Source organism: Danaus plexippus, chromosome Z (genome assembly GCF_018135715.1).
Source record: "Danaus plexippus chromosome Z, MEX_DaPlex, whole genome shotgun sequence".
NCBI lineage: Eukaryota > Metazoa > Arthropoda > Insecta > Lepidoptera > Nymphalidae > Danaus > Danaus plexippus.
This window is the reverse complement of record NC_083559.1, coordinates 165,504-179,758: the sequence shown is the minus strand read 5'-3', so window position 1 is coordinate 179,758 and position 14,255 is coordinate 165,504. Positions and strand designations below refer to the sequence as shown.

The following is a 14,255-nucleotide window of genomic DNA, read 5'->3' as shown; positions in this document are numbered from 1 at the left end:
CTGTTTACTCCGGATTGTTCATTGTGTATATAAAGTTTAAGAAAGTATTGTGTGTTACTACAAAGTATTTCGTTTACTTGACATATGACAATATTGAAATAACACCTACATTTAAATAAATGTATCCAGTTTCTGGATATTTGTCTCACTGGTTATAATAACTGATTACTAATGAATAGCACGTCCGTTCCACAAGTGCTTCCGTTGTCAATGCTTTTGACAATTAAATCATCTTTTTCAAGATACTTGATCTAGTTCGTTGATTCTTTCTGTCTGTTCTTTATTTTATGACTAAATATCAAAATATTTAAAAAAATTGAGTTTTTGTTTTATCAACTTCACAAACATATCTTAAACTTATTTGAAACTTACCTTCGAATGTGTAATACTAGTTAGATCCTATAGGTCAACACCGCTCCATCAGATATTGCAATAAGGAGCAAAAGTTATTATTTTTAGTTAAGGCCAAGTTGTTTATCTAACGGTTATTCCAAATTTTTTAACCGACGTCTTTAAATTAACTTAACGAAGAAGAACAGATTTTAAAAAGAACTAGTATAATTGAAACAATGAACCAGTTGCCATTAACACCTTTCTATTACTTTTACTATTATAAAATAATATGTGACGAGTACATCAAGCAAGTCTTTTACTTTGTCAGTCATTTTTTTCAGTTCGTCAGTGGCTTGGTAAGTGACAGCAAACAACTTTAGCATTAATCGATCGTTGACTAGTTAAGTATTAACTAGAATGAATATGTAATATTGTTTTCAAAGGTGAACTGTATTTATAATGATTAAGAACAAACATACTATCTAAAAACTTAGGATAAACACAGTCTATTATGTTTGTCAAACTCTGTCGAGGTCAGCGTGGTGCGCGCTACTATCCCGTTGGCGAATTACGGCCCGGTTGCTTGCTACCTATTGCATTTGCATCCGTACAAACTTTATAAAATGTTAACAAAACGAAATACAAACATCCATCGACATAAAAAAGATACGGTTCAAAGCTAACACAATTTTTGAAACAACTTAAACGTTGTATAACAATTTATAGAGTGATGACATTTTGACCAAAGTGGTTACCCAAATGTATTCTATGGTATTCTAAGATGTACTGAAAATGTTATTATATTTTCGATTGTTGTGATTTTTCCCTCTAATGCGGCAGCGTCAGGCGGACGAATGCGCATGTACTCGTACATGAATATTTATAGGCAGGAGACGCATCAAAGATAGAACTTTTAATGAAAAAACACTTTTTCATCAAATATTTCCGACTATTAATGCGTAATAAAGGCATAGGACTTACATATTCACTATACATAATTATGTACATATATTTAAAAAATGGCTATAGGGTAATACCCTAAAGTTTCAGACATTTCTAGTTTTTCCTTAATTAAGATGCTCTTATTTATATATTTCATATTTCCTACACGCAAAGTTCTTAAAAAATTACTATTTCAATATCATACATTGTTTTAATGACAAGTACTGAACGTTGGAATAAGGACGACAAACACAGTGTACTCGTTTAAAATGCATGTATAATAAATAATTATAAAGAAGATTGTAGCTACCTCATATTTACCTTTATAGAACTTTAAACGGAAAGGCGCAAACACACAACACTCTCATTACAAAACATTTATTAAGGACAAACATAATTAACATTGCTATATAAACAAACCATCAATCTCACAGTCAAAGAACCGACGCAAGTGTGAGCAACTGAAGAAATTATCCATCACCTATACAAAAAACAAGCCGTCCCTAATCAATAAATTATCAATCAAGCAGACGGACAGAGAGGAGTCCTACGTTCATACAAGCAAACAAACTAACCACCGGCCACATATTCAACAAACAGTCCCACTATTAAACAACCATACAAGCCAAACACAGAGCCAAGATCCCGGAGCTAATCTCATTATTACCAACCAATCATAAATTTGAACCATTAAATTATCAACCAGTCTCACTTTCATGCAACCAAACGCAAATACTAAGCAAATTATCATCCCAACAATAAGCAGCACCTTGCTAACTCACAAAACAAATTATCAGCAGCCATACAAACAAAGTACATTCCAACTAGTTATTCAACCAAACAAGATATCAAATAGTCAAAGGCTGACAAATAAAACTATTAAAATATGTATTACAAATAAGTGTGTCTGAATTTCAAGATAGTATGTGTGTGCTCGTGTGCTGGACTCTGTGTCTCAGCGTAGTTCCTTGTTTGATTGTTTTTTGTATGCATCTATCTTTCTCTTAAAGTGGGAATACGAAGTGAATGCGCGTGCGCATGCGCGTGAGGTGTTTCTTATGTTTGTGTGTGGTTTGTCTGCTTGGTGAGTTTTGGGTGTTAAGCATGTATATATGTATGTGACCTCGAGTTTTTGCCTGTATAATCAAAAGTGCGACTCAATGCCTGTGCGTTCATGAAAAAAACATCGAAAATAATAGATAACGCCTGCGAGAATGCAACATGAAGACGATGCATGAATACAGCGGAACAAAAAATAAATGCGTAGCGTTGAAAAGAATTTAGAAAAATACTTCAATGCGGTTAGAAGTACGTAGAATATATTACCCGAAAGGATTCGAAGTTACTGGAAAAATATTGTACCAGCAGACGGGCGTTTCGTACATCTAGGTATTAGGTGGTAAGTAGTAGACGCTTGGACTACTTACTCGGTTAGAAGGGAGAGGTCCTCGGGTGAGAAGTCATCTAAGCAGTACTCTGATGCGAACGGATCCGGAGCGATGATGAGCGGCTCCAGGTCAACGTCATGCTTGAGTCCGTGTGACAATAAACCATCTGGCGGGGATCTACACAGGAGATTCAGACACATTAGTGACACTCCACGTGGACCACAACGACGAGGTGTCTACAGTCACCTCCTTAACTAACCGAACCATCTAGGAATTCATTTTAATGTAGCCGCGTTCTAACAACTAATTTGAGGCGCAAAACAAAGCGCAGTCATATTCGCATCGCGGAGCAATCCTACTACATTAATTGCGAGTATATTGTTAATGAAACGAACGTGGTCGACTGAGGAATACGTATCTCTAGAAGTTGCGAATATTATTGAAAAAGAAAAGTATTTATACAACTGCAACTAAAGACCCAGCACCGCGCCACCCCAGATACACTCAAGTTTCAACTCGCGACCTCCACCACCGCCCACGACTCTCTCCCCCTCCCCGTCCGCGTAACGCAAACGCGCGCACCACCTCCCCTCCCCCTCCAGCCTCACTCCCCTGAAAACCCCTTTTCCAAGCCCTCGGCCGCCCACGTCATAGATGCACCCGGCAAAATACCTAATTGTTCGTAATTACAACAAACAAATGAAGTGCTACAAAATATTGACGTGGATTAAAATGAATTCCACGAGATTCATGATATTTTAACGAGGTTAAAAAGTATTTTATATAATTTTTAATTGAATTGAATTACTTCTGTGAAAACTTGTATCATATTCAAAGCCTCCCGCTATGCGAATAACCAAACGGAAAAATATCGACTTCCGCACGTTTGTTAATGACCCTTACTCAATAAATAGTACAACATGTATATCATCTAATGATCGCTGCGCGCGAGATTTATTCGCCAGTTTCGTTTGCAAAACGCGGGAAATCGCAGACAGCATTCAAAACTTTGCTCTACTACAGCACAGTTGTTTGTTTTATTTAACTATGAATTATTTAATATAACAATAAATGAGAACCTTTCTTAAATATTTTATTCTTATTATTTTTATTTTGTTATACCTTTATGAAAGGAAAACTGGTTCCTAACAGTCAAGGTTGTCATTTATCACAACAGTTTAAAAATATTATCGACAATTAATTTGGGGAAGCAAATTATTTGTCAATAATACCATGGAACATGTAAGACAGTATAACATTCGCAAGTACATATATTGAGGAAAAAATAAAAGTGGAGCAAAGCGCATAAAACAATAGAAAAAGTAGGAGGGGAAGAGATCGCGGAGCTGAGCTTTGAAAGACTAACTGGATGTGATAAAAATATAACGGAACAAAGGACTGGGACCGAGGAGGCTGGCGGGCTCTGCACTTACATGGATAGTTGTGGGGCGGCGCTGGGCGCCCGCCCCCGGTGATACGCAGGCCCGCACGTGGCGCCTTCTCCTCGCTGGTACCACTACGCAAAGAACCGCTAGTGAGCTCTTCACAGAGGAAGCGCGTACGCACTACCAGCCAGCACCGGCTCCAAACTGATACCGATCAAAAACACCTGCAACATACATTTACGATAGTAGTCACAGATCCCCGACATCGTAATATTATCTAACTCTGACACCCGGCCTACATCATTTAATGACTTAGAAATTTTGAAAAAATATAAAAAATAACTGCAATTAAAAAGTTAAAACAAAACAAAAAAAAAAAGAACGACGCGGTTTGCGGAACATATCGTCTCAAATTGAAAGCATCTCCAATAATTCAGTAAAAACAGATATGCGATTTGGAAATAAATCACTCTTTCAAAATCCACCAAGTATTATTTAATCTTCTTTAATTCATAAACTTTTCCGTTAAAATCTAACACGTATTCCGGAATATGAGCGCGTTTCTCCCTATCTCTTTATGTATGTACCTCGGAAGAGAGAGACTTGATGGTACCGCGACTTGTTGCCGACTGAATCAGGTTGAGCGTGGTCTGCAATAGATGCCAGATCAGGCCCGACTGAACCTGCTCTCGGAGGCTGTGAGCCGGGAGAGGGCTAGCGGCGGCGGGAGGGGACGTCACGGGGTGGTCTGGGCGTCCGGGGAGGCCCGGGCGGTTTGGGACGGTGTTGGGCGGCGTGAGGCGGCTTGGGGAGAGTCTACCCTCCGCCGGCTACCCAACTACTAGCCCTTAGGGCGCACGACCGAAAGAATTATGCATTTTTTTAAAACATCTAAATCCCCCCCCCCCTGCCCAGCTCAGTCAGACCTTGCAGTCGCATCCTCCTTACCTTCGTCCTTTATAATTGCAATTGCGGTTAAGGAAATACTAAGGCTGAATAGACCGAAAATAATGACTTCTTAAAAAACTATATAATATGTCCTTACGATCAAATCGAGTCACATGTTTGTCAGTTAGTTCGTTTGCATGTCTTTATTACATGTAGTGCTCCTTATATGTGTATGTGGAGATGATATTGTTAATGATAGTAACATAAACACAGCCCAGTGTGTCACCGGCACAAAAGATGGGCGTTGGATATAATAGCAGCAGCAAGCACCGAGAATAAAGAAGCAATATTGATTAGTTGCATTGCGCATGGATGTCAATGGCTGGATGGTGTATTTACTCGCAGGCTAGGCGGCAATCGCCGGCCCCGACCCGGGAACTACTCCGGGTGCATGCGACATACCCTTATCAACATCGTCATCATTTAACATGACATGACATATTGACGGACAATGTCAAATAATGTTAATCTTGTACATGAGAAAAATCAACGAGCATATGATTACAACATACAGTCATTTAAATAGTTTTGACACAAGACGACAAGTTAATCCATATTTTAAGTATTTGTATAATTTCATTAACCGTATCTAAGATAACCATCATTTAGTTTTGAAACTTATTTAAAATCTGTAATATGATTTATAAAATAAACGTTTTTTAAGTATTAAAACTGAGTGGAATCACTTTAAAATCTAATTATGTTTAGAATAATAAATTATTTCTAATAAAAAAAACTTTGTGACCTAATTTCAATATCATCTCGACATCCAATTTTGATTCGTCAGTGGCAGCATCATCGTTTTCGTGAATACAAGACACCAAAAGTTCTTCACAAAGTTTTTTCAAAACTACTCGACATTAGTTCGGTAGGTTATGGCAATAGTTTTATTCACGATCGTTCGGAAAGCTAATGAGTTTGTGTGATTAATGATTATAAAAATAATATCAGCATAATACATTTTTACACCAACACCGATTGACATTAGCGTTCGCTTAAAATGTGACCCTGCACAGTGGAGCTAGTTATCTAGGCGGACGGCTTTTAATCTGTTTAGAATTTCTGTAAAAAGTTATTTAAAATTTCCCCTCTGCTGTTACTAACTAGAACAATTAAAAATCTTCAACGTCAAAGATACTGTCGGACGGTCCCGTCACTTAAAACTCTCTGCTCTCCGCTCTCTGCTTTGTCGTTGCTCTCATTATACTCGGATTATCTTTTCCGTCGGTTTTTTGCCGGGTTTCAGTCAAAGATTAGAAAAAAAACATATTTCAAATTCGAGAGGCGGTGCAATGTTTTATCTTAATGTTATATGAGCGTGTGCGTCCTGTGAGCATTGTTAACAAACGTCCTTCATCAATCGGAGCGTTCATAACACTTATAGGAGTCAATAGTACTGACTATTCTTGTTGGCGTGTCCTCAGAGATAGAATGTAGATGGAAGCTGGCTTAGAAATTGTGTACATTTTCAACTCACCGATACGAGAGGGATTCTGTTTGTAAATACATTCTGATATTGCCTATAAATAACAAAGTTAATATTATTTCCAAAAAAAAAACTCTCATAATATCATTTTGTATGTTTTGTTTTCATTTTCATAGGATCGCTAAATTATCCTGTGGACTAAATTGCAACGTTAAGACGAGTATATCAAATTATATGTTTGCTAACTAGTTCTAAACATGAAGATATCGTTAAAATATGTAAAGAAATGTAAATCATAAGAACATCACAAGAGACTTGTTTAGGAGAGCTCGTTAGTCCTTGATATTCCAATAGTCAAAGGCAACCTATTACACAGTTCAGTTCATAATTTAAATAAATATGAATATTGAATCAATAGTTCAACAGTCCTCGCTATTCTTCTATAATACTTATTCAATATTGTTATATTGCAACTTTGTTCCGCGACGAGATACGAGCGAATGCCGTGAACTAATGTTGAGACAGATCAAGGAAACTTAAACACTCACTACTAATGACAACTACATATTACACAGAGAGATAACAGAACAATGAGGTTATAAAATTATTAGATCGACAATGGTCGATTTAATTAATAGACAATCAGATCGTATAATTACGGATCGTATTCAGCATCGACTGACCGCTGAAGAGCGTCGGGAATAACTCTCGAGTACATATTATAGGTACTCCGGCTATACGAAACTAGACCTGATTAATTTATTAATTAACAACTCTTATTTCATAATTCAACGTTGCTTGCACACAACAACCCTAACCCAACTCTGTATTATTATATATTTGAAACGTTTTGCTATTAGTTATCAATTATTTTCTAAATGTTACTTAATCATCTTTAATCCTTGTGACTGACAAGGATATAAATGTAACATTTTTGTGTAGTTTTCCATATTAACTTTAACCGACCTGGTTGGTTTCTTTGTTACCTAGTTAATGCTCACCGCCTTACTTCCATAACGTTCTAAAGTGCACTCTATATAAGCTCCTACGGACAATGAAGTCGCCTTACGCTAAAAGAAAACGTATTTGAACTCACTTGTATATTATTTTTTAAGGATCATCAATTACAACCGTTAGCCATGTCAACAAAGAAGCAAACCGTGAATGCTACGGGGAATTTCAATCATCAATTTTAAATACATATCGACCTCTAACAGAACTCGAGCCTTGTCTGCCCACACCCTTTATTGCATTAGGGACGAATTAATTTTTACTTTTTTTATACCCGACCGCGAACAAACGGTGTTCAGACTACAATAAGGCGTTTCCTCGGACTTAACTCTTAGAAGAGCCTCTGCCCCGAGCTGTCTGCCTTAGATAACATTAAATGCTGTCTGTTTGCTTTAAGTGACATTCATAATAGCATTTACCACAATAACTGCTGCTACGTTTTAATATTTAATAAAAGGATACATTTCAATATAGCGAGGAACACAAGTGCATTTTTTTAATATGAACTTTCACATACTCCCTTTCTGTATGTACCTATACGTACATAAGTGCGTGTGTATCTGTGCCTAAATGCAATATCGTGGTTGGTGTTAAGGCTCAGGTAAGTTTTGCAAAATATAAAACGCGGAGAACATTTTCTAGGAAATAAAAGCCTTTTAAATAAATTTACATATATTTTCCAGCTTTCAATAAGTCTAGTGGAATATCATGTATCCGATTTTAACATAGAAGCTTTTAACATTGGCAATACGTTAAAATAGAACAAGCGGATAAAACAATATGTTTTTTGCTTCCAAGTCTCATATAACATTAATTAAAATTTCATATACGTTATTTATTCTGAAAAATATTATAGAAATGTTTTTTTAGTTTGTCATGCAATAAAAATGAAATGAAAAAAACCTTTGCGAATCAAATAACAGACAGACGAATGTTGTTTTAAAAATGTTCAGACAAAGCTATTGAAACGAAACGTACTAAAATTATATGTATTACAAAACACTTATAAACATAGAAACAGAATAAACATGTATCGACCACTCGGAGGTAGATTAATGAGTGAGAAAATAAGTATAAGATGGGACAATGTTAAATGTCTGTCTGACAATTGAATTAACAAACGTCGTTCGAGCCTGTTACGTCAGAGGGGGGAGGGCTTGTTGAAGAAACGTTCACTTTAGTATAAAACTACAATACTACCTAAACGGCTGAAGGAAGTCATGTTACTTTTCTCGGTATAGAGTAAATGAATATTTCGAATAGGAGTATATAGCCATAACCAGTACTGAAGATAATAATAGCTAAGATATTAGAAATCTTAAAAATTCGCTTGCAGCATGGTATTTTATAAAAAACATAACGTCACTAAACTTTGAACGAGGGGTTAAATCATCAAAAAGCTTTATCAAGAACACACTAATTAATTTTCTCAATCGTAATCAAGATCTCGAACACGTCACTATTACGACTTTAGGATAAAGCCTAATGCATCTATAAAAAAAATTCCAATTATTAAAAAATCCTGACACGACATGCTAAATAAACAACAAAGAGCGATAGTAATATTTAATAGGTGACAATAAGAATTAATGTTTATATTAGTGTCATCGTATAAAGATGTTTGTTCATCTGATAACCACAACTAAGACCTTTCTCAATTGTCTCTTTAGATAATTTTTGAAGGTATAGATACGTAAATTATGTGTCACGAGGTATGTCTATATCGAGTTAACTGTACAGCGCTGCGGGTATCAATCATAACTCACAAAGACTACGACGACGAGGGCACATGTCCACTTCACACATTATATTATAACAAGAAACACAAGAACGCCCGTAAAAGCTGCAACGGCTTTAAAACTTTCAGCGGCGGGGATCGATAGTCATTTAATACTTTTCAATGCGTCACAGAAACGTGCAACTGCTCCTTCCCTGTAACGACGGAGGGCTGTACACCTTCCCACATAGAGAGTCACATGAAAAAAGGTGATGCAACATTTTTAGTATCGTATGTTGAAAGCGAAAAATCCGTATTATTATCGATGTCGATAATTTCCATTATAATATAATAACAATATTATTTTAATACCGCTTCCATACGACTGATTGCTCGTCAACAACCTCGACAGACATCAAACCACATGTACACCTTAAGTAATTCGAAACTACTTCTGTGTTTTTCACGAAGAACGTATTGTTGCATTAGTTAGACGAAATACTATTTTTTGCACTCTCTTTACAAAAAGACTTAACACAACAACACGATACAACTTAGGTCTTTGTACTTCTCGTCTCACGAGTCACGTCTGATGTATTGGTCTTATAACAAAAGTTATGCACATATCAGATTCTCCGTTTGTTGGGTTGTACAATGTACAATGTATACAATATATATATATAGTACAACGAGCTGAGAACGTCTTACGTCAGATGCACTCGTTCGTAATACTTATGTTAACAGTAAAATTACCAAAATATTGCATGGTCACACTATATACGTAGAGTTTACAGTTTTAAATCATTTGCGATGATTTGCGAATAAACTGAGGGCGATGCTTCGTTGACGATCCGCGGAGCAAACCCTAAGGGATCCGTCCAATGACTGCTCGGACAACAATATAATTCGGCTGTGATACTTGATCAGACACTATCGCACAACATATTAGGCATATACAAACTTTATTTAATGGTAAACCTTACCAATCATATTTTACTGTATATACATTATACATATCATTAATATTACAAAAGATTTGATCATATGACTGAACATCTAGATTCTATTAAGAGCAGCTTTTAAGCAGCTCATTCTGTGCACGTGCATGGTGTACCACGAACTCTATGACTATAATAGTATTGAGCACTAACTTTATTGATAGAATGCAGATCTTGGCTCACTTCATGAACAAATTCACTTTATTCTTCGTCACTAGATTAATTAAACCGTTGGCCTAATCATATTTTATAAATTTCTTTGACCTTAACAAAATTCTATTACATATATGTTTTTTTCCCCGCAGTTAATAATATTAGTAGTGATACGATTTCGTTCCCATCGATAGTATTCAATATAATGCTATACGTATGTCAGTACAAGTAACAAAATAGCTGCTCCTTTAGCTTCTTCAATGCAGTATAGTTCCTTTTCTAATTTATATAAATAGAATAAATTATTCTGAAACAAAAGCAGCCTAAATGTATTCTTATTCCATCAGCTATCTGTCGGTTAAAATCCCAGCAAAATGGGTCAAGCCGTTTCCAGAGTAGCCGAAACATGGAGACAATAATAATTTTTCATATGCACCTCGCGTTGATACATGTTCATTGAGTAAACATCGTTTATTTTAATATGACAAACAGACAGACTCAGTTTTATTCATTTATATTTCCAGACTACTGTACCTAGTAAGGTGGCAGCTCATTTAAAACTTCTTTAAAATGAATACTAAATTAACGCAATACATTATCTAAAATTGATAAATTCACTCAAAATTATTTAAAGTTCTTATAGAAACATTTATAAATTTAAGTGAGACAGTACGGTATCTATTTAAGTTTTAAAATGAACCACGACTTTTTATTAAAGGGTTGCGGCTGACGTCTACTGATCACCAAATCTGAACAGCCAAAAAATTTTTATTTGATGTGATAAGTAATGTCACTTTGACGAAATCAGACTGTTTCGTTATAGATTCCAAGGAAAACTGCATAAACACATTACCGCCTCTCTATATTATATTACGCTGACGAAGGTTTTCAATTTAGCACACGCTAAATACTATTGATAATTTATTATTATTATTCTTATAGTTTGATGTTGGCACATACTGCTGAATGTGACAACGGTGCCTTAATATATATGCCAGTTACAAAAAGCCTACTTTAAAGGCCTTTGAATTTGTAAAAGCTTTCATCTTCAATAAAGTGTAAGGACTAGGTGCAGCTACACAACAAAAATTATCCAAAAACCATTTGCTGGAAGATGCAGAGGAGAGGACAAAAAATTATCTCCAAATACAATCCAGATCAGAAGAGATCATGAGACCTTAAACGTGAATAAACTTCTAATGTAATAAAAAAAAATTATTTTCTAAAATATAAATCTCTAAGGTTTGTAATTAAAGATTTGATTCTATAAAATTTGAATTTTGACCGTGAAAAACATTCAAATTAATTTTGTTAAACTATTGTCTGCTTTCATTGATTATTGAAGAGTGAAGACAATGTAGCATGAAACCTTCAACTTTGTATAAAATTTAAGAACCGGACAGCACCAAGGACTTGCTACCTGGTTATGTCATTTGTCACTGACGAAATTAGTCAAAAGTAACAAAAAAAAAAAAATGAGTGACAAAAGAGAAAGTCTTTCATCATTTTTAAAAGCGTTCTTAATGAAAATAATATACATGTTTAAAATATCAAGTGTAATTCCTTGATCAGTGCAACTGTGTCCCATTGTTCATTGTGAGAGAAACACTTACTGGATTATCGTATACACTGCATAGATCAAGGAATAGTACACTGATGAGTTATCTTGTCACTAAAGATATATTAATTTAATCATTTAATCTCATTTCCACCAACAGGAGTGGAGACAGAAAATAAGAAAACAGAGGAAAAATTTTTCTTTGGAGAGAGTTAAACATAGTCAGTTAGCCCAGCTGCGGTCAAGTTAATTCACCTCAAACATGGGCAGGCTCGACTGGGGAATCCCCACCCTCTCACAGAAGATCCGGGTGAAGTAGTTAAAATGGCTGCGTTTCATCTGATAAGAGTGTGCCAGTTACCCTTTTCCATTCCCTCCCCTTTCCTACCCTTTCCCTTTTCCCACCCTTTCCTTTCCATCTTACTCATTGTGATTAATAAAAAAATTGTTTAGTACCACAGAAAACTGCTTCATATTAATACAATTCATGAAACTTGAAAAACTAGTTACAGACTAGACAAAAAAAGACTTTTGAGATTTGCAGGGACAAATATTGTAGCCTGTCTGAGCCAATGTTATTTTGAGGTAGGAACTAAGACGATTTTGGTAATGAAGTATATTTTGCAGGAAAAAATCATCTTATTTGTGATTTTCATAAGAAATACATATAAAAATATGTTTTCTTATATTGCAATACTCGGTGTCAAATAAATTTTTCATCATATGATAAGTAGCCACCATCGCCTGGAGACAAATGTGACTTGTGCACGTATATAAGCCTGAAGTGGTAGAAAGACTTAAAACTGCCCGTTTAATAGATTGGGAGCCTTCAGATATAGGTGCAGTATATGTGTTACTATGGACATTTCAGGTATTGTATGGGTATTGTTTGATGTATATATATTATAATATATACTTAACTGAGGTAATAGTTCTTCATATCATGAGGAGACTGAGATTTGCAAAGTATTGTGTGCTAAGTATCATGTCAACCATATCAGTACTCTGAGTTTTTAAAACATTAACTTAATTTACCTTTTTATCCCCCATACAGTTATTGACCCAAATACTGATCTTGAGTTTCATTTGCTTTTTCTTAATTACCGTCATTTAAATAAGTTAAATATTACATAATACTAATTAAATACTAGTATATAAGGTTTTTGTATAATTAAAACAGTTTTTTTTTCAAAAAATTAAAGAAAATATGCAGTTTTATTACAAAAATACACTGCGGTTTAAGTTAATTTAATAAAAAGAATGTGCCTTTGTTTCTATTCTTATAAGATCATTATTAAAACAATTAAGGATAAATAATAAAACATATTTTATTATAAACTATTCTTTGTATATAAAACATTATTTAAAAAATATTGAAATATCTAGTCATCAATTTTACAAAAAAAATATTAATGATTTTAGAACAAAAGAAATGAAATGTGTACAATATATAATTAGTTATAGAAGAGCGATCATCAGCAGTTTAACAATTACTAATTTATTAATGAATCCTTGTACTTTACAAAGACCCTTGTATGTACCTACTGAATGTGAATCTCAGCTAACATGGACGTGTCTATGCGCGACACATTTGTCTTACGACTATAACAAATAATATGTCAAAATCAATCGAAATGATCTCAAGTCGCTTTTTTATTTGATACCTAAACATAATAAACGAATTTTATCAAAAAAGTATTTGATATAGATACTAATATTTTGTAGTTGGTACCATGCACGTAGCAGTAAAATATGGAGGATGCATATCCGACACCATTAAAATACTCAACGAAAAGAATACATCGCTTAACATTACTAAACATTCTTTTATTATAACACGATTAAAAGGATAATGGTGAATTTCAGTGATGAAAGGCCTATTTAAAAGAGAAATGCCATCAATTTTCACACGATAGTACCGCCCTGTGCTGATGTTAATGTAGCATGATTTAGTTACTTACCGCAGTGATGAATGACATATTCCACATAGAAAACAAATATACAAGAACAAGAAATAGAACAGTAAATAAATATTAAGGAAATTTAATAGAATTTAGTTAGGTTTCACAATTTTTTCCACAAAACAATAACACTACGCGCAATCACTATCGCACCTCCACTCTGAAGTTGTTGACAATCGATTCAATCAGGCCAACATAATATAAAAAGAAACAAATTAATGCAGAGATTAGAAGTTAATCTATAAATATTTCGATATTAACCTTTTGGCGACGTTAAATGTAAGATATTTAATTTAACATAACCAATATGGTAGATGATACCGTTTCACCAAATATCACTAGTGTACAATACGCATGTCTCCCGAGTATTGATTTTTCCTTACTTTCTTTTAAATAATATATTTTAAGCTAATCATTTTATATTTTTATTTACTA

General features: G+C 34.6%; 1 protein-coding gene across 3 annotated transcripts in view; it reads right to left on the bottom strand.

Annotated features, from left to right (window-relative positions):
• The window catches only part of LOC116777172 (uncharacterized), a 28,062-nt gene extending 14,068 nt beyond the window's left edge, over positions 1-13,994 (bottom strand). For all 3 annotated transcript variants that reach the window (XM_061526577.1, XM_061526576.1, XM_032670564.2), the window contains exons 1-3: positions 13,821-13,994; positions 4,097-4,272; positions 2,703-2,840 (exon numbers count right to left, since the gene is read on the bottom strand). The gene's annotated coding sequence lies outside the window, so the exon portion shown is untranslated. The remainder of the gene's footprint in view (positions 1-2,702; positions 2,841-4,096; positions 4,273-13,820) is intronic.
• Positions 13,995-14,255: the final 261 nt, after the last annotated feature.